Here is a 22,139-nt window from a genome sequence, read left to right as displayed (position 1 = left end):
AAAAAAAAAAAAAAAACTTTTTGATAGTGAAAGTGGGTGCAATGCATAATTATGTCAGGACAACAGGCATAAACCAGCACTATTCTGAACAAAGTAAAAGGCAAATTTACCTTAGCCCTAAAGGGAAAAGTCACAATATTAGACTCTTGAATTGAAAGTATTATTTTGCATTTGAGTTGCTTCTCAAATGGGCAACTCCACATAAGGTGCTCTAGGGTGAGGCACAGCAAGGATTTATATTTTTAATGATGGATAATAATTTCTTTCGAGTGACACTGATTTATTGAAAGAAATTACTTATAAACATTGAGATGTTTTTGTTTATCTAGTAATCTGTAATTGCTCTGGCTGTGAATTTTTTAGGTACTTAAAAAATACTTAGCGACATTTAACTCAATCTCATCTTCAGCGTATGCTGGTTAGCAGCTCCCAAAGAACAGTCCCTATGTCGTCTTTCCTCAGTATATTTGATCACATCTGGCAGGAATGTTACTGGTTATCTTCCCTGAATCTTGTTTTCTCATGCCACCAACATTAAACCCATCATCTAAATCCTTACGAATAGAGTGAGGGACTGTACAATATGCGCTTAGCTATTCAAAGTCCCTGAAATTCAAATGCAATAACAGAGTGAGAAACTTTAGTTTTGTTTTGATTTCTGTAGGAGAAGAATATAAGGAGGGGAAACCTCAACCAGCTGATAGTTTATCTTAAAAAGTAGGTCAGCTCATAGAATGAAAGGATGACTGTTTAATTAACTAGAAGCTTGAAACCCCAAAGTGGGTAAAGCACTGTGTTTGTCTTTTTAGAGCTTAGCCTTATCAACATCTTACATATCTGCTGGGTCCTAGCTAATAACAATCAATTACATAGTTTGGAGCCCCTTGATTACCTACCCACACTGTTAGGTACTAGGGCAGCTATGTAAAAATAAAACATGTCCAACAGACATTTTTGCTGAATATTCAGAATACACCTACCCATATAACTAGAAATGTAATAGCAAACTGGTGACCTCAACTAAGAGTAACTTAAAGCCAAATGCCAATCAATATGGACTGGAATGACGAAGTAACTCTCGGAATGAGTGTTCTAAGTACTGCTCCTTGAAGGTGACAAGAAAGAAGGGAATCTGCCAAGAGAGAAAGAGAGTGTGCAAGAGCACAGAGGAGAGAGGAAGGAGCTAACATTTATTGAGTAACTACTATGTGCCAGTCAGAGGGCTGGCCACCTTACTTACATGATCTAACGTCACCCTCACCACAAGCCTGGGCAGCAAGTGTAAGTGAGAGATGATCCATCCAAGTGACAGAGCTGGAAGGCAACAGAGAGAATATCTGCGCAAAGATTCTCTGAATCCAGAACCTACTTTTGCGCCGTGCTCCTCCATGGCACCTATTCCACAGAGTGAGGAGACTGGCCCAATAGCAGACCATGCGTTCGAGCTGGACAGGAGCAGAATCTCCTGAGCAAGAGGAACTGCAGCTCTCCGGAGTACCTCCTCCAGAAATGGTCACCACACTGAGGTGGATTCCTCGTTTGGAGAAGGATATGTCATCTTCATCTTCTCCTCTACAGACATTTGAAAGAATTACTCTAAGATTCTGGTTACAAGAAAATGTGCGTGTGGGGAGGGGAAGTGACTTTACACAGCTGTCTGTGGGAGTAATTTTAGCAGCTTGAATTTATATTAAAATAAGCTATAATGTAAGTGTAAAAGTGATGAGTCAGTATTCTGCCATTTTGTACATTTCAGGGCCATTTTTCTCTACTTGTTTGACATGATTCACCAGATTTTTTTTTTTCCTTTCACACAGAAAGAACTATACAAGAAGGGATGGGAAAAATAATCACTTGACTCCTTCTAGAAATTGTTCAGCTTAGCTACACACTCAGGGGTCAACATTTCAAAAGTTTTCAAATCATTATTGCACAGGCAGCCTATATAAGCACGACTAATTGCCAAAGGGCAGGAAAGTCTGCTGGATTAAGAAACACCTTGGACTAATACAACTTTGAATGTATACTTTCTCATTAGTGGATAAGAATCTACGAGTTTCTTAGTTCACAATGATAAAAGGAGTTAGTGATGCCATCTCTTTACCTCTACACACGGAATCTTGTTTCCACTGGTTAATTAGTTTTGGTAAGGCCATGTGAAATCCTGAGATAAAAAGGCTGTATATATAGTACACATATGAGATGTTGGTGAATGTGTCATCAGAAGCATTATTTGAATTTCTTAAACTGAAATATGGATTCTGCTTAAGGTGCTTCATAACTTTAAGGTGAGGATTTTAGCAAGGTGAACTTTATACTCATTAAACTCAAGCTTTTAGCCCAGTGAACTCAGTAGCTAAGCATGTGTAAAGGTGTTGTTCTCCTCCCTTAGGTCAATCTGTGCAGTGCATTCACTCACGAACAGGTTAAGAGTAAAACAACTTTCCTTCCTCTGTAATTGACTAGAAAAAGAAAAATGGAGAGGTAAAAAAAGTTAAATGTTTTTACGAGGTTGTGGGACAGAGTAAAGTAAGAGCCCCCTCGATCTATATAATACTGGCGCATATAAAGAGTTTCACCGTGTACGAGACTCTGTGCCCGGCATTCAAGGCACACGCTAAACACGACAGCCGCAGCTTGCAGTCTAGTCAGGGAGGCATACGGGCATGTCGGCAATAAGGACAGAACGTGGTAAGTGATGATGAGACTGCTCTCAGACTTGGAATATCAAAGAAGATTTCCTGGAGACAGCGATATCTACACTGAGACAAACCATATGAGGTAAGTTAGCTAGATGTAGATCTGGGGTAGACTGGGATGGGAGTCAGAGTGGGGAAAGGGTTTACTGGGGATGTTTCAGGCAAAGATAACCCTGTGTTCGAGGGACTAGGGTATACTGAAGACCATATTCAGGAAACTAAAAAAACTACAGTATGCCTATGACATAGAGCTCTGTAGACAGGGCCTCTTTCATACAAACAGACTGAATGACATAGTCATGAGCCTTACCCTCAAAGAAGTTAAATCCGTTTGGGCAGATGCAACCAAATTGCGAATAAAGCAAGGGCTAATTATGTAGCAAAGAAGTGGGCAAAGAAGATCAAATCACTGGGGGAAAGGGTACGTCACCTCTCTGCCTCCTCCCTTCAGCACCCCTGTGCACCACAAAAGTTTTGTGAAAATGAAGAGCAGGATATCCATAATGACTCAAGCTCCTTGGAAAAGGTTTAACATTTGCCTGAGTACAAGTATGCTCTCTGGATCTCTTGCAAGAGGAAGAGGTCAATCAAGAGTATACAAGGAAATACGAGTGTCAGTGTTTGACTGAGGACAGGAGCATGTGGTAGAGAAGCCACATGGCAAACCCATCAGGTAACCTAGGAGAGGGCAGGAGCTGGCCAAGAATCTGGTGAGTCAAACATGTGGCCCTTTGATCTGAGTGGGAGTTCAGTAAGTGGACCAGAGAATTGCAACAGGAGGTATATACAGTAAAGAGAATAATTTTACTATGCTCTAGGGAAATCCCAAGACCTAATTACAAAACTATCAGGGTGAAAGTGGATCCCGATCCTTTTAAATGTCAAATCTCTCCTAACACTGTACAAGTTGTAGTTGGAAACTCCAGCTGCTTCCATCACCAGGAGAGAGCAAAATAGGACTGGGGCAGCCACATTAATTTGAATGCACTATTTGATGCACTGTTCATTCACGAGGCTTATATATCACCCACAAATGGGTCATTTTCCGTAAGAGGATTGATTATCAGACACTTGAGTTAATCTAGAGGTCAGAGACTTCGTGATCTTCTGTGTACCCCCCTTTGTTGGTGTGGACTTTACTGTTCTTTTTCTGGTAGTGAGGACCACATCACTGGAGGCTAAATCTGGGAAGGTCCACCAGCAAGAGGATGGCTAGGGTTTGCTGTGCAGTTCTTGACAGTGTACGGGTTAGATGAGCGCACACGCTGATGAGCACGTGTGAATATGTATCTCAGAAGTAAGAAGCAAGAACAAAGATAAGGAAGGAAAAAAAGTGAAGGCAACAGAATGAGCCAGATAAAGATGTAGATGAGGAGAACAAACATGCACGAAAAAAAATGAAAGACAGGGCAACAAAAGTATAATAAGGGTTGAGAGTGAAGAAATAATTAAATGGAGTAAGGAGATGATCACTTATCTAAGTTTTTACACATGCACCGTTGTTTCTGCAACAAATTTATAAGTAGTTTTTAAAAAACTGACTGGAAAAATCACTTCAAATTCATAAAACAGTTCCCTGTATGAGAGGAGCAGGGAAGAGAATGGGACTAGGTGAAGAAAAGGAAGCCAATGTTAGCTATGCTTTAAGTCCAGAGCATCATGTGAAAATGGTTCCAGTTTTAAATTCCAGGTGGGTTCATTGGTATTTGTTATACTATTCTCCACAGTTTTATGGTGTCTGTTTAACTCTTCAAAGTAGAAAAAGAAAGAGAGATGAAAAGGGTTTTGATGACAAAGTACAAAGCATCCATCAAGGTACATGGTCTACCAGCTAATTACCAGCCAAAGGAGGCAGGCAAGTATTTAATGTCTCAGCGTTCTGGGAGTGACTGGAGGGCAGTTTCCCACCCAGGATAAAGAGAATTATCTTCCGTGTTCCTTCCTGTCTGGGTGTGCTTTTCCTAATACCACCTCCAAGAACCCCTCTGGCTGCTGGGGGATCACTCTCAGTGGCTCAGCTTTGTTTACTTTCTGAGGTTGCTGATTACCTGATGTGTTTCTGTCGGTTGAAATTTACAGACACATTACCATGTTTGTCAGGCACTGGGAGCTACAAGACAAGAATTTCCTGAGGAGAAAAGTGCAGCGGGCACTGTTTGTATTCCCTTCTGACCAAGGTGGTGTGTCCTAGCTCTATTAATGCCATTAGTGTGATGTGTTAAAAATCCCTCACGAAAATTCTTGTACCTGCATTTCTAATGGTAAATTGTTTTCTAAGCCAAGATATTATAGTATAATAGATACTTGGGGGGTTGGCGGGGTTTTTTCTTGTGGGTTTTTTTTTTTTTCAGTATAATAGATACTTGTAACACAAACTCTTACTAATAGGTTTTGTTTACCAAGCAAGAGAAGCTTTTCATATCTCAGGAAAGGGAGTGGAGGTAAAGCTTCCAGCCAACAGGTTACATGGGCTCTGAATAATTGCAGAGCTGGGAAAAGAGAAACTGAGGAGCTTTGAAAGACAAATGAATACAAGAAAGTACATAAAAAAGATTGATTTGTTTATTTTATTGCATGGGGGCAATAGTAGCCTGAAGGAGGAGACAGGTTAATCAATTTCCTGAGGTCACATATGGTGAGGTTAGTAGCGTATAGAATCAATGGTTAACCTACATCTCAAGGGGAAAACCAATGACACGTAGAGTGGCTTTTAGATATATTTCAGCCACAAAGGGAGCCTTAACTACAAAATCCCACAGTCTAAGAAAGTTTCACTGCAGGTTAGAGGGAAAATGGGATTCTGTGATTTAAGAAGTACCTAATATTTTTTGTCTATTTATCTAATAGAAGTCATCTAAATACCCACTATCAGCCTACTAGCCCCATCTTACCAGAAATGAAACTAGGCAAAAAAGTGGCTGAGGGTCACAAAGCAATGCAGATTATAAATTATCACTTCTAGGCCTGTTGCTTAGCTACCAAACCAGCCTGTCTTCTTACCCCTACACTGCCGGCAAGCATCATCTGCTGTTATTTAAATACACTTGAGCAAATGCTGAAGTTAGAGACCAAGAAATTATTATATGGATACAATTAAGTGAAAGAAAACCTCCTGAGTGCTTAAGATAAAATCTACTGCCTGGGCGAGAGGGTGAAAGTACTGAAAGGGTAAATTGTGGCATTAGAGGATTTCTGGTCCACAGTGGAAATTTCACTAGTAGAACTGGAAGCAAAGGAACAATCGATCATTCACCTGAAAGCAACTGCCAGACAGCACTGTCTCTTTGGTGGTTTTGTGCTAAAGAGACTGGTTTGTTTCCTGTCTGATAGGAATTGGCAGTTAAGCTGCCAATCTTCGAACCTTGTTATAAATACATGCTCTATACGTGACCGTGTGCATCCATCCATGTGGAATACACACACACATAAAGATCACTCTCAAAGATATTTACATAGGTGTAAATTTAAGGAAATATTGGTACCTTGTTTGACATGGTCAGCCAAGTATTACATAACCATGTTATAGTTCCCCTCATTACCAAATGAAGAAAAAAGAAGAAAAGAAGCACAATGAAATTGCAAGAACTGGAGCTCTGGCAGATGCTTCTCTTGTGTGAGTTCTTTTTTTCGAAACAGTATGAAATGCAGATGCAAATGAAAAGTGAATGTTTAAATGTGTTTTGTATAAATGTGAGGAGTAAACATGTCGAGTGGCTGAATTAGTTGCATGTGTTGAGAGAGAAGTGTGATACCATCTGGAGAGCTAAAATTGGAGGTGAGCAATGACAATGACCGAGAAACAAATTGTCTAGGTGTTAGTTTCAATAAAAAAGATGAGAAACAGAGCAGACAAGCTAAAGAGAAGGTAGGGGAGCATTCTGATCAAATTATGTTTGATCAGGGTTTGAGAAGTGTATGGGGAGAGGAAAGTGGGCTCAGTGCATGATTAAGGGAAGGGAAGAGAGGGACGATCATGCCAATATATTTTAATAAGCAACCAAAAAATGTAACTTTAAGTTAACCTTCAATGGTGATATTAATACAAGGTTAAAAGGACAGATGCAAGCAGTGTATTAGATAAGGAAGAAGCATGTTATTTGGTAACTAAGAGAAAACTCCATGTTTGTATCATGACACCTTAGCTATTCAGTTGATGTCCCAGGAAGGTCTTCCAAATAAGTGAATATCTACAATAATGAAAATGTAACCCCTTAAATCCCATTACAAAACAATGTAATCATTTTGCTGAAAGTCTGGCTGAGATGTATAATTCTCCTCCCTGCTCATATCAGAGAATAGGACCCTTTTCTTGGTAACAAAGAGTCCTTATCATGAGCATCATGCTGATGTTCTGAACATCTCAAGACCATTGAGGACTTCAGACTTTACACTGAACTCACTGAATTCCTCCCACCTACTAGTCTATTCTAATTGCCAGTTTTTAGCATCTCTTCCCTATGTGGTAAGTCCAATGGTATGGGGGGCAGCCTCTATACTAAATGACCTCAGACTACTGCTCCAATTACTGAATCAGTTTCTTCCTTTGACCCTGGGCTGGTTTCCTAGATATCCTTTGCTCACTCTCTGTCTGTAACCTAACATGAAGTAAAGATTGATGGGGGGAAATTAATTTTAGTCATTTTATGGCATATTGACTCACAAAGAAAAAATGTGGTTCTACTCTACTAAGTAGCAAAATGTATGAGATTCATGCATGGGCTGTGTTCTTATTTAAAGATACTTTCTGCTAAATATTAAATAGTGAAAATGATATTCTACCCGATAGATAAGGCAGTGGGGTACCTTGGTATTATCACTTTACCTTATTTCAACTCTGATTTTCCTTTTACACTTGCCCTTGCTCAGACTGACCACTCTCAGCCTTGGTCATTCTCCAGTTTTTTACATTGCTACTTCACTGCCAGAGCAAAAGCCCCAAAGAAGCCCTGCTTATTTTGCAGTCCAAGGTAAGATGTACACAGAAAAATAGCACTTTTATCAAACATGTTACACTTGAGACACAAAATCCTCCACAACTACTTCTTGTCCATTTTTCCTTCTTTCAGAAAGGAGAGACAGGAGGTTAGATGAAATGAGGTAAAGCATTTCCTCCCTTGAGAATCTGCTTGCTCAATAACTTAAGCTCTCACTACTACACCTAATACTCCCTTTGGTTTAAATGTCTTAGGTACAAGATACAGCCACACTGAGTGTGGATGTGTCCCCAAGCTTAACACAGATGACATGGATGCCTCAAGGGGAGTTTTTCACACTTCCCTCTGAAATTAGTTAAGCGTAGATAAATGACCCCTCTTATTTCAGAAGGAGAGAGAATTCTCGGTTTGTCGTTTGGCTTTGTTTTGTTTCTGTCTCCTTATTTAAAAGGGATGTATCCTGCACTCAGCAATCAGAAAAATTTCTTCCTTGCTTAGGAGTGTCTGGATATAATGATAAAGAACCAGAGACAAAGAGTTAGATGAAAAGTCTTCATGCATTAATAACTAGACATGAGAAAGATCCTCTGACTAAAAGAACAACATGGATCTCAAGAAGGAGGCAGCATGAGTGAGTAATGAGAAGGCTAGATAACCAAAAAGCCAGAATAAGTTACCAACCTAGACTCAAGCTAGAGAGGTACTACTCATTCCTGAAGCAGTAGAAACAGCTGCTGTTCAAAGGACAAACTGTCTTTATACAATGTGTTTGTTTCCCCTATGACTGATAAGATGATGCCTCCAACTCTAAGTTCTCTAACTTTCTGGGGTTACTCTTCCTGTAGTTTATATTTTAAATAGCTCAAAACTCCATCCTTCATAATCTTGTGAGGATTTTACACATGTCACAAGAATTGTGGTAATTACTAGAGTCAGATGTTCTCATTGTCACCTCTTTTGCTTCGTAAGAAAACCAACAACCGGGGCGCCTGGGTGGCTCAGTCGTTAAGCGTCTGCCTTCAGCTCAGGTCATGATCCCAGGGTCCTGGGATCGAGCCCCGCATCGGGCTCCCTGCTCAGCTGGGAGTCTGCTTCTCTCTCTCCCTCTCCCCCTGCTTGTGTTCCCTCTTTCACTGTGTCTCTCTCTGTCAAATTAATTAATTAATTAATTAATTAATTAATTAAAAAAAAAACCAACAACCTAAAATTGAATATTACACATCTGTGTTTTTAAAGTCCTTCAACCAATCTCTACTCTTCCTTCCCCACCACCATGGAAATTTCTCACTGGAAAAATCTTTCCTCTCTGAGCCCCCATTCCCAACACATTGCTGCATCACCCACCATAAGCATCTTTAAACTTCCCCTTTTTTTAGTGTCCCTAATCTCTATCTTCCAGGCTACCTAAACCTCTAGATTCTCTTTTATGTAAAGTTATTCAGTGCTTAGCTTTGCCTCCTACTTCATAATCGTAACTGCACATTGGAAACCTGAGAAGCATACAGCATAAACAATGTCCAGTCCCCACCCTACACCAAATGGACTGTAATCACTGTGAGTGAGGCCAGAATATCATATTTTAACAGCTCCCAGGTGATTCTAATGCACATCTTGAGTTGAAAACTTTTCTAGCCCAGTGCTTCTTGAGCTTTAATGTGCATAGAAACCACTGGGGGGGACGCCTGGGTGGCTCAGTCGGTTAAGAGGCTGCCTTCGGCTCAGGTCATGATCCCAGAGTCCTGGGATCGAGTCCCGCATCGGGGCCCTTGCTCGGCGGGGAGCCTGCTTCTCCCTCTGCCTGCCTCTCCCCCTGCTTGTGTTCTGTTTCTCTCTCTGACAAATAAATAAATAAATAAATCTAAAAAAAAAAAAAAAAGAAACCACTGGGGGAGCTTGTTAAAATACAGACGTTGATTCAGTAGACTTGAGGTGGGGCCCAAGATTCTGCATTTCTAATAAGCACCCAGGACTGCACTTTGAGAAGCAAGATTCTAGAAGCATGTTTTCCAAATTTGCTGTACACTGGAATCACCTGGGAGCTTTAAAAACTGATGCCTGGGTCCTAGTCCCTGACATCAGAATTTTTAAAGTTTCTCAGGTGCTCCCAAATCTCTGGTTTAGACCATGAATACAGGAAGAGTGAATCTGTCATATCTGTCAGTCATCTCTTCCATTTCCAAACAAAAGGTCATCTCTCCAATAGGAATCTGGTTGCTCCCCTTATATACAAAAGCTTCTGCAGTTGGCTCTTATTTTAAATAGCATTTTCCATCCTAGTTAAAGGATACTGTACGTGTGTCTAGGACAGCTATTTAGTAAATCAGTATTAATTATTGTCAACTAACATTTCTATTTCCAAAGACCCAATGCAGTAATACCTTTAAGTATTATTTTTAGCAGATATTTCTAAACCCAGGTGGACTTTTTCACCCATCAGGTCTCAATAATAAGATCAATAGAAGATCATCCTAGAATTGGTACCCTGATATGGTTTCTTTCTAAAACTGGTACTTAAACAAGGATGCCAAGGTCTTACCTTGGGGGCAGTCAATGAGTTATTCACTGCATAGGGATCCCATTTGGAAGTCAAGATAATTACTGGTAAGTTTATATGGAGAGTCAGTGGTTGACTACAGCATTGACTTTATATGCAAATACTCCTGTGTTTAAATTCTCTCTTCAGGGGCGCCTGGGCTCAGTCGGTTGGGCATCAGATTCTTGGTTTCAGCTCAGGTATAATCTTGGGGTCATGAGATCCAGCCCTGCATCAGGTTCCATGCTCGGCAGGGAGTCTGCTTGAGGTTCTTTCTCTCCTTCTGGCCCTGCCCCTCCCCCACTCATGCTCACTTGCTTGCTCGCTCTCCCAAAATAAATAAACAAAATCTTTTAAAAAATAAATAAATAAATAAATTCTCTCTTCAAAGCATTACTTGTGTGAGCTTGTGCAAATTTATTAATTTCTGGGCTCATTTTTTCCTATATATAAAAATTAGAATAATTACACATACATTATATTACACACAAACACACACATGGTAGATATAGATAGATAGCTGAATTTAAGAGAAATATATACATTAAATTGTTGCCTGCCCCTAATCCTGTGCTCAAGAAAAACTGGCATCCTTCCTTTGCATATTATACCCCAGCCAGTTTGCAGTTATAGTGGGCTAGTAAGATTTTTCACAATGTCTGTACTTTCAGAGCTTGACTTTATATCTAATTCGAACGCACACTACAAAGAAGAGCAGTATACCAGATAATGTAGAGAAGTGTGAGGGGAGTAGATATGTACTCTGTATTTGAAAAGCATATCACTTAGTGTCAGGCAGGATAAATATAAATATGTAAGTATATAAAAACACATACTAAAACACACAGCTAGTTTCAGCTGTGCAAAGAATCAGACATGAGGGCTATACTGTTGCTCAGAGACCAGGTCCTGGGGCCATGTATCTGTGAAAGCTGTATAAAAATGATGAGTTTGTATAGAATTTTTAAGGCACAGAGGGAGAGCCTTGGTGTGACAGAAAAGGGTGAGAGAGCAGGTAGAACAAAGAAGACTACTCTTTAAGCAGTGTCATTGGCAGCGTTCTGTGGCAATACAATCCCATCAAGAAAACTTTACAGATCAGGATTTAGGGAGCTGCATTTTAAAGTGATTGAATATAAAATGAATATGATTTTTAACACTTAAGTTCCAAAGGTACTATGGGATTCTCCTTTCTCTTCTCCTGACAATTCTGTAGTATTATATACAAAAGAGATAGTTTAAGAGATTTAAAGAGTATCCTATTACCTTGAAGATTAGCCTGATTTGCAATTGCCTTGCTGTTACGTGTTCTTTCTGTAGAAACTGGAGACCTTTGAATAGTTTGCACTTCAGAGTACTTTTAAGTCTTTTCCTAAAGTGAAATGTGTTTGTCGTGTGTATTTGGCAGGAAGGACAGGAAAGGAGATAAAGCTTTTATTGTACTTGACACTCTGACGATTTGAATTTCATTCACCTATAATGAGATGGCTAAATTTACAATAAATAGCAGCTGTACCATCATCTGATCAACAGGGCTCCATGCTTGTATAACCAGATGACATAAATGCACATGCCAAAAAGTTAGCAGTCTTACTACATGTTAACAATGCTGAATTGATCAAATACCCTTTAAGATTATAGGTAAATGGATGCTGTGATATGAGATCACTGGGCTGGCCAGCTCAGCACTATTCTGAGCTCAGCTGTCTTTTTAGCAGTTTTCTTCTTCGTTTTTAAAAAATCATCTATCAAAGGCACTTGAAAACAAGAATTATTGAAAATCCAACTCTTTTACTACATTGTTGCTACTCTAAAAAGGCTCAGAATCATTCTTCCAACTTCTTACATGTAGATGTGTCTCCTCTACTGGAAAAGGTATAAGACTTTTCAGTTTGGGAGCACCTCAAAAGCCAAGTGCTATGAATAGAACAACTGGATAGATTGGCTATCCTGCCTGAGTCCTTATGGCTTCACTATCTGCTTCAATTCTATACTCAAGGTGTGGTGGCTCAATATTTAAGCTCCATGTAATCTCACACTGAGTACATAACAATAAAATGATGGAAAATCTCTAATACTTGAACCCATCATTAGTTGAGGTTGCAGGGGAGGAACAAACTAACATGAAACCTAAGGAAATGCCCTCCAAAGACAGAAAGCAAGAACTTGCTGACCTGGGGTAGATGCTGCTAGACACATGTAATAAGAATTATACTAAAATATTTAAAGAATAGCTACAGGCTGAATATGGGCTAGCCAGAGAACACAGAACCCCGGGGGCTGCAAACATAGGGGAACTTGCACCCACTTGCAAGCCCAGTCTCTACAGACCTTCCCAAATGCTTGCAAAAACACCGGTGAGAGTACTAAGAAAGCCTTCCTTGAAATGCAGTCCTGGGAAGGGAACAGTCCCCTGGGAAAGCACAAAACCCGATTTGGATCCCTCTCTCCTCTCTCTCCTAGAATCAAAGGGCTTAAAACTATTGAAAAAGGGAGAGAGGGAAATCTGTTTCCCTTATTTTAGGGCATTGTTGAAAACCCATTCTAGCTAAAGGATTGGAATAGGAAAAAGCTCTTTACCCTTAGGGGAGGGGCAGAAACAAGTACTGATCCCAGACCAGTAAAGGTCTTCTCCAGCTGGGTGAGAGACATCATGAGATGACCCATCATGAGATGACCCATGAGACTCCCAGGACCCAGGACACAATGCCTGTTTAAATCTTAATCAGAACAACAGAAAATACTCACCACCACCACGCACGTGCATGCGCGTGCGCACACACACACACACACACACACCCTTACCATGATGCAACTAAAGTTGAGTAACAAGAAACATCAGGGTACTTTTGGGAAAGGAACAAGATCATGGAGGGAGGCCCTCTCTGAAGGTAAGGTTTAAAACAGAGGGTGAAAAAAAAATTAAAAATTAAAAATTAAAAAAATAAATAAAACAGAGGGTGGAGCAGCCATCAGGAAATCTTTCTGGCAAACCAGTCCCCACCCTGAGCATAAGATAATGCTAAAGGATTTGAAGTTGGTGTTATACAGAAGGTAACCATAGCAACAACAAAATGCAAACAGAGCTCAACTCCTAACTAACTGACCTAACTTCCTTCTATACTAAAGGCCTGTCAGAAAAAAAAAAAAAAAAGTTGTTACATCATCTTCAGGCACAAAAATTATTTATTTCATTTTTTGCTATCCATTTTTTTTAAGATTTTATTTATTTATTTGAGAGAGAGAGAGAGCAGGAGCAGGGAGAGAGGGAGAGGGAGAGGGAGAAGTAGACTCCCCGCTGAGCAGAGAGACAGAAGCAGGGCTTGATCCCAGGACCCTGAGATCATGACCTGAGCCAAAAGCAGACACTTAACCTAACCAACAGAGCTACCCAGGCACCCCACAGTTTTTGCTATCCTTCACAAGATGTCCATATGCCAAGAAAAACTTAAAAGACATCCAAAAAAGCAAATAAAAAACAATACATTGTCAAAAGCAAAGCAACAAACGTACCCAATCTCAGATATGATATAGATATTGGAAATAACACACTAGGAATTAAAAAATAACTATGATTAATATATAAAAAGCTCTAGTAGAAAAGGTAGACAACATGCAAATTCAGATAGTAATTTCAGGGGAGAAACTGAACCCATAACAAAAAAAATCAAATGAAAATGCCAGAAGTTAACATAGATGAAGATGGCTTCAGTGGGCTCAACAACAGACCTGACCCATCAGAAAACAGAATAAGTGAAATTTAAGGTAAGTCAAAAGAAATTAACAAAATAAAACAAAAAGAAAAATGGGTGAAAAAAAAAACAGTGCATCCAAGAGAAATGGCACAATATCAAACAATCCATATGTGTAATCAAAATTCCAGAAGACAGAGAGAACATGGCAGGGAAAAAAATGTAAAGAAATAATGGTTGAGAATCTTCCCAAATTGATGACAGACATCAAACCAGAGATCCAAGAAGTTCAGAGATCACAAAGGAGAATAAATATAAAAACACAAAAGAAAATAGCTGGACAGGGCGCCTGGGTGGCTCAGTTGGTTAAGCGACTGCCTTCGGCTCAGGTCATGATCCCGGAGTCCCTGGATCGAGTCCCGCATCGGGCTCCCTGCTCGGCAGGGAGTCTGCTTCTCCCTCTGACCCTCCTCCCTCTCATGTGCTCTCTCTCTCATTCTCTCTCTCTCAAATAAATAAATAAAAAATCTTAAAAAAAAAAAAAAGAAAATAGCTGGACATATATTAAAACTGTTGAAAACTAAAGACAAAAAGAGAAAATGTTAAACACAGCCAGAGGTGATAAAAATATATATATATAAAATTTTCTTGCACTATCATTTACAATATTAAAAATAAGAAATAATTTAATTATGTATTGATATACTAACTCATACAACAAACAGCTATCCATTCAGTGAGCACTGTGTACCCAAACTGCTCTAGACACTGAACAATGGGAAATAAGACAATCAAGTTTCCTATTTCCATAGAAGTAGTAGGGGAGACAAACAATAAAAAAGTAAACAATAAATATACAATATAATTTCCAATAACAATATGAAAATTTATTAATTTGCCAAGTAAGTTTTGGTACCTTTATACAATGGCAGGCTATAAAGCCATTAAAATCAAATTGTAGGAAAAAAAACTGATGTGGGAAAATGTTTCCAATGTATTGCAATCTGTAATACGCACTACGAGACATATATATAAAATGAATAGTATGATGTTTATCACAGAAAAAAAACTGCAGTATCAGAAAAATAATGCAAGACTATACTCTAAAATGTTAATAACTTTTTTCTATTGTAATTTTTTCCCTTTGAACTCTTTGTTTTCCAAGTTTTCTGAACTATACATATACTATACTTTTGTGATCAGAAAATAACACGTCCTTAAAAATGAGTGTAGTCCATGAAAGAAAGTAAAAAAATGAAACAATGGAAGGGAACATTTTTGAGCTAGTGGTTCTTTGTACTTCTTTGTTTATATTTTAGGAAATTTCATAAAATGTATAGGTCTAGGAGAAAGTAAATGCAAAAGGAGATGGTAAAAATAACAATGCAAGAGGAAGTGGTTGTTAAACATTGTCCAAAAATAGATGGCAGTATTGGGATCTTAGACACAAGAAGTAGACCAGCCTTGAAGAGGAAGAGGGACACACTTTCTTTTGAAACAGGAAAAATTAGAAGATAAATAAAACAGCAAAGACAGTTTAGATGATGCACAAAAGCACAAAGATAGCTTAAAAGAAAACAAAGTTGGGAAATTTCATAATATATATATACCATTTCCTTAATAATCAATTATGTCTGCTCACAATTAAACCATCAGGGATGAGTATACAAGCTTGGCAGAACAGAAGAAGATTACAAGGTCAAATGAGATAAATGTGCAAGGGAGTCAACTTGGATGAATAAGAGACAATTGAATAACTATGAGACACAACTACATTCAGAGACAACCAGTAATAGTGAGACCAACCAACATGGTCATATGATTCTCTCCAGACTCACTTTGCAGTATGGAAACAGGAGCAAAATTGAAATTAAAAATAAATGGTTCTCTCCATTAGTGCTTGCAAAAGATTTTAAATTCCATAGGTGAATTATACCATAGGAAAGAGTAATGTCTAGAATTGAGTATTTCACATTTTGGGAAAGCACAGAAATGGACTGTTTGCTGGGCAAGATTCTTTTATTCATTGTTTAATTCATCTTGTATTTTTAAAAAGGAAAAAAAAAACAACTTTTTCTCATGTTTGTGGATGAGGCTTATTAAAGTGTTAAAATTACGGCCGTCACATATCTGAGACATTTCTGAATTCACATGGGTTGACTAACTCTAGGTGATATCAGTAGAGCCAATGTTTTGCATTTCACCATCACATCTTCATCTTTTAAAGTCTAAACTTTTCCTTATCTATGATTAGAAAAAACAAGGTAGAAAAATATGTTCCCTTCACATTACCTCAAAAGACTTCTGATAAGCATAAAAGCATAAAAGCAACTATATCAAATGGCAATGTGCTACTTTGATTCTTCTGGCTTCTACAATGCTACATTCAATCATGATCATGATGGACAACACACCCTTTATCAGACCCTGTTATATTTTTCTCTTTGGAATCTTCCACTTCTTCCTTATGTCTTGCAAGTTCAAAATTGTTAGCCTGGTATCATCTTTCTGATCCAAAGTTACTTTATCCTTTGGCCACTAAAAAAAAAAAAAAAAAAGCCAAGACTGTGTTTTGTTCACCATGGCACAAAACTTGACACGTGGAAAAAGTTTAATTTTTTTGTAAACAAAAATTTTCAATGTTCAAGAAAAGTGTATGCAAGTTGGTCTTCTCTCGTCTGTGTCTATGGCTTACATATGTTTAGCTAGCTGTTAAGTCTTTGCTTGGACTTCTTTCTGGCTCTGTGCAAAAGTGGTTAAAAAGAACAGCCAATATACACAAATGATGAATCATGGAACACTACATGAAAAACTAATGATGTAATGTATGGTGATTAACATAACATAATTAAAAAAAAAAAAGAACACCCAAGAGAAGCACTTCTAGAATGGGAGAGTAAGTGCCTCTGAAAAAATGGGAACACGGGAAAAAATTGCAAATATCAACTTTTTTGTAACTATGTAAAGTAACCAAAGGCTTTCAACAATCTGAGGAGTGTTCCTTCAAGAAAAATGGCTAAATATCAAGAACAATAAACTTTGTGACATTTGAATTTGTGTTATTCCTATTTCTCTCTCCCAGCTGCATGATAGGTCTTTACACCAGTGAGTAGTCTTAAAACCTATGAAAACTAGCAGCCTAGCAGCCACTGGAGGGAACAAAATGGGTTTGGAGCTAGGTACAAAAGTTCAATTATAAAATAAGTCATGGGAATGAAATGTACAACATGGTGATTATAGGGAATAATACTGTATCACATATTTTAAAGTTGCTAAGAGAGTTAATCTTAAAATTTCTCAACACAAGAAAAAAAACATGCAACCTTGTATGGAGACAGATGGTTATTAGGTTTATTGTGATCATGTCACACTGTATACAAATATCTAATTATTGTGTTGTATACCTGGAACTAATATGACATCTTATGTCAATTATACTTCAATTTTAACAAAAAGCTTTAAAAAAGCCCACACCTAGATAAATAACTTCAGTGATAAATTCTACCCAACAATTAAAGAAAAATTATTGCCAATTCTTACAAATCTTTCAAAAAATATGAGAGGACATTTCCCAACAAAAGAACTTGTTTTATAATGTCAAAACTAGATTAAGATGTCACAATTAAAGAAAGCTACAGACCAGTATTGTTAATGAATACAGATGCAAAAATCTTCAACAAAATACTAGCAAATGAATCCAGTAATATTTAAAAAAAAAAAATCACACAACATGGCCAAGTAGGATTTATTCCAGGAATGCAAAGTTGGTTTAACATCCAAAAATCAGTACAATGCATGAGATTAATTAATAAAATGAAGGACAAAACCACGTGATTATCTCAATAAACAGAGAAAAAATAATTAATAAAACCCAACCACTTTCCTAAGAAAAAACTCTTAACAAACTAAGAATACAAGAAACTTCTTGAACCTTTTGAAGGATGTCTACAGAAAACCCATAACTAACATCATACTTAATAGTGAAAAGCTGAATGCTGTCCCCCTAAAATAAGAAACAATACAAAGATATCTGCTCTCACAACTTATATTCAACACTGAAAGTTTTATCCAGGGCAAACAGACAAGTAAAACAAATAAAGGACTCTCAGATTTGGATAGAAGCAGCAAAACCATCTTTGTTTTGCAAATCATATGGTCTCGTATATAGAATATCATAAAGAATCCACAAAAAAATTATAACTAATGAACAAGTTGAGCCAAATTGGAGAATACAAGATCAATATTAAAAAATCATTTGGAATTCTACACACTAGCAATGAACACCTTAAAAACAAAATTGAGAAAATTCCATTGACAATAGCATCACACACAAAAATAACAATTAATACATATAACAAGAGAAATTAAATACATGTACTCTGAAAACTAAAGCACTACTGAAAGAAATTAAAGAAAATCTACATAAATGGAAAAACATCTCATTTTCATGGATTGAAAGACAATTATTAGTAAGATAGAAATACTTCCTTAATCGATCTACAGATTCAATGTAATCACTAATCAAATCCCAACTGGCTTTTTTTTAAAAATTAACAAGTTGATCTTATATTTTATCTAGAAATTCAAGGGACCTGGAATAGCCAAAACAATCTTGGGAGAAAAACAAAGTTGGAGGTCTCATATTCCAGAACTTACTACTAAGCTATACTGATCAAGACTTTGTCACATTGGCTTAAAGACAGACGTATAAACAAGACAAAACCATATATTTATGATCAATTGATTTTAGAAAAGGGTGCTAAGACACTGTAATGGGGGGAAAGAACAGTCTTTTCAACAAATGGTACAAGGACAGCTGGTTATCCACACAAAGGAAATTAATTTGGATCCTTACCTCACACCATATACAAAAATTAACTCAAAATTGAGCATAGACGTAAATATAAGATCTAAAACTGTAAAACTCTTAGAAAATGGGAATAAAACTTTGTGATCTTGGGTAAGGAAAAGTTTCTTAAATACTGACAACAAAAACACAAACAACAAAGGAAAAATAAATAAATTGGGCTTCATCAAAATTAAAAACTCTTACATTTCAATTAACAGCATCAAAAAAGTGATAACATCACCCACAGAATTAGAGAAAATATTTGTAGATCATATACCTAATAGGAAATTTGTATTTAAAATATAAAAAGAAATCTTAACAACTCAATAATGAAAATACAAACAACTCAATTGAAAAATAGGCAAAGGATCTGAATAGATATGTCTTGAAAAAATATATATATATAGCCAATAAACACATGAGAAAATGCCCAATATCATCATTAGCCATCACGGAAAGTAAAATCAAACCTGCAACAATACCACTTCATATCTACTCAGATGACTAAAATTAAAAAAAAAAAAAAAAAAAAAACAGACAATGACAAATGTTATCTAGAATATGGAGAAATTGAAACCCTCATACATTGCTGGTACAATTATAAAATGGTACAGCCACTTTAGAGAACTGTTCCTCAAAAGTTCCTCAGAACTGTTAAGGATATAGTTGCCATAGGACCCACCAATTCCACTCCAAGGTATACATCCAAGAAAAATCATAACATATGTTCATGCAATGACTTGTACACAAATATCCACAAACAGCATTATTCAAAATCATCAAAAAGTAGAAACAATTCAAGTGTTTATCAGGTGATAAATGGACAAACAAAATGTGGTACATCCATACAATGGAATATTATTCAGCCATTAAAAGGACTGGTAAGTACTGCAACATGAATAAATCTTGAAAAGATTATGCCATGTTAAGGAAGCCACACAGAAAAGACCACATACTGTATTATTCCATTTACATGAAATGTCCAGATTAGCCAGTCCATAGAGACAGAAAGTAGACTAGTAAATGTCAGGAACTGGAAAGGGAAGCAGTGTATAGTGACTGACAACACAGGGTTTCTTTTAGCTCAATAAAGGTATTCGGCAAATAGATATATGGTTGCACAACTCTGTGAATATACTAAAACTCACCAAACTGCACACTTTTAAAAGGATAAATTTTATAATATGGAAATTATGCATCAATTAAATTGTTTAAAGAAAAAGAAAAAAAACATCCAAGTATCTCAGATAGGTAAGAGTCAGAGGAAGAGGTTGGCAGCTTGGGTGATGGGAGCATGACAAATTTGGCTGAATGTTTATCTTTTCAGAACCTCACTATTTAAAACATGGAAATGGCACAGAATGACAGGAGAGAAAACTATAAGCATAGGCTGAGGGTATTTAAAGGATTTGAACATTGTTATGTATGTGTTATAGAGCCCAGGAAAGAATTCCAGCGAGCAGGTGACCTGATTTCACAAATATCATCATGAGGATAATCAATAATAAAACAGAGCGCCAAGCACACTTGCAGCATGTTGGGAAGCAATATAAAGGAATTAAAATACATGTCCTCTGGTTTTGCAATTCTTCAATAACAACAAAGAAAAAAGTGCAACCATCGTGAACATCTAAAAAAAAAGTTTTCTTTTCAATGCAATAAATCATAGAGAGGAGAGATCATTAGGAATTGGAATGAACAAACTATTTTAAAAGCCACACAGAACACATGAACTCAAACTAGGCCTTAAAGGGGGAATGGAATTTAGATAAACTGAGGAGAGGAATTACCAGAGGTCAAAGTATTAGAAGGTTAAGTGCCTATGCCAAACCACAACAAATTTGGATACAGTCATGCACAAAGTCAATTTCTTACCCCCAACCCTACCCTATTCAAAACTACAAGGTCATCAGAGTAATATTACTAAAACCTCCTTACCTTGGCTTTGATGTCTCCACTATAAAGTTCACTTACCTGATTAGGAATCATGGCATACCCAGGTCTTTAAAGACTTCCAATTCTCATCTTTCAGCTCCCCACCCCCAGCAAACCTTGCTCCTAGTCCAGCCCCTACCCCAACCAACCCTGTTTCCAGGAATACTCTGTAACCTCAACACTCCATATTCAACTTTCCTATTTATTTTTTTTCCCCATCACACTCATTGCCTTCTAACATACTACATATTTGACCTATTTATGGTTCATTATCTGCCTTGTCCATGAGAAAGTAATTTCATTTGGCAATTATACCTCAATAAAGCAGAAAAAGGAAAAAAGGAAAAAAGAAATAAGGAAGGAAAGACTCCAAAAGGGTAGGGGTTTTTGCTTGTTTTGTTGATTACTCTATCCCTAGCATTAAAACATTGCCTGGCACATAGAAAATACTCAATAATTTTATGTTACAAAGCACATTTGTTATATAAGTCAATTCCTAATGTGAGTTGAACTCATTCTCCTAGGATACAATAGGAAAGTAGACATCATTTTTGTCAACCTTTCACTTTACTGAATCCTCATATTCCTCACTTTCATATTTTCTCAGGAGAGAAACAAAATGTTATTCTATATTTCAATTGATAACTTTTATATTTTCAATGTGGGTAACTTGCAAATCAAGGAAATTTAACTTAATCTCTTCATTTTCTCATTATGTAATTGACTTATTACACCAAGAATGCAAAGAAGAATTTGATACAAGGTTATTAAATTTAGAATTAGCATATATGGTATTTATACACTGCCACGAAGCTGACCACACAAAATCCTACAGAACTGAGAACACCGAAGGAATGATAGCCAGATACCTGAGAGAGTTAATGGTCAATTAGATTCAACCCGATAAATAACAACTAAGGACAAGATGGCTGGCCAATGGAGGAACCAAAGCATCACTTTTACTACTACCTAAAGCTTGCGTGAAGGTATGGGGCAACAATGGGCTCCCTAATTGTGAACTGCAGGATTGGGCAGACTGACCCCGCACAGTGACTGGCAGCACTGGATAACCAGCCAGACTTCCCCATTCAAGAGCCTTCCCAGTGAAAGAAACTCTACCTGGAACAGCACAGAGGAGCAAGCCTCGATCTGCACAGCCTCTGAAGAAAGGACTCTCAAGATGAGAGGAAAAGCAGAACCAGGCATGCCCAGTTCCTCCCCTCCCTCAGATCCACCAATAAAATGAAGTCCTTCCTCCTTGCTGGGGGAGGAGCCAATGAGGAGGGCGGGTAGAGAATAACGGAAGTGTTAGGAGAAAAGACTTCCCCTGGGGAATTAGAGGACCGAGATAGAAGGATTCCTCCCAATAGGGATTCTCAGCCTTGCCTCTGGTAACGTCATTGCTGCCCTTACAGAGAATATTTGGAAGAAGATCTCCGCTACCCTAAAGGATGGGTGGAAAATGAGAGCACCCTCTCTCTCCTCTCTGAAGTGTTG

The 22,139-nt window shown here is 37.6% G+C and overlaps 1 protein-coding gene across 1 annotated transcript in view; it reads right to left on the bottom strand.

The window, feature by feature from the left end:
- LOC115943925 (uncharacterized protein NECTIN3-AS1-like) overlaps positions 1–21,822 on the bottom strand; it is a 55,841-nt gene extending 34,019 nt beyond the window's left edge. Inside the window, exon 1 of the mRNA XM_031037818.2 lies at positions 21,762–21,822. The gene's annotated coding sequence lies outside the window, so the exon portion shown is untranslated. The remainder of the gene's footprint in view (positions 1–21,761) is intronic.
- Between the last annotated feature and the right edge of the window lie 317 nt (positions 21,823–22,139).

The sequence above is a fragment of the Leptonychotes weddellii genome, chromosome 1 (genome assembly GCF_054177405.1).
Source record: "Leptonychotes weddellii isolate Sample4059 chromosome 1, ASM5417740v2, whole genome shotgun sequence".
Classification (NCBI taxonomy): domain Eukaryota; kingdom Metazoa; phylum Chordata; class Mammalia; order Carnivora; family Phocidae; genus Leptonychotes; species Leptonychotes weddellii.
Note: the sequence above shows the minus strand (reverse complement) of the source record. Positions and strands in the feature narration are given on the sequence as shown.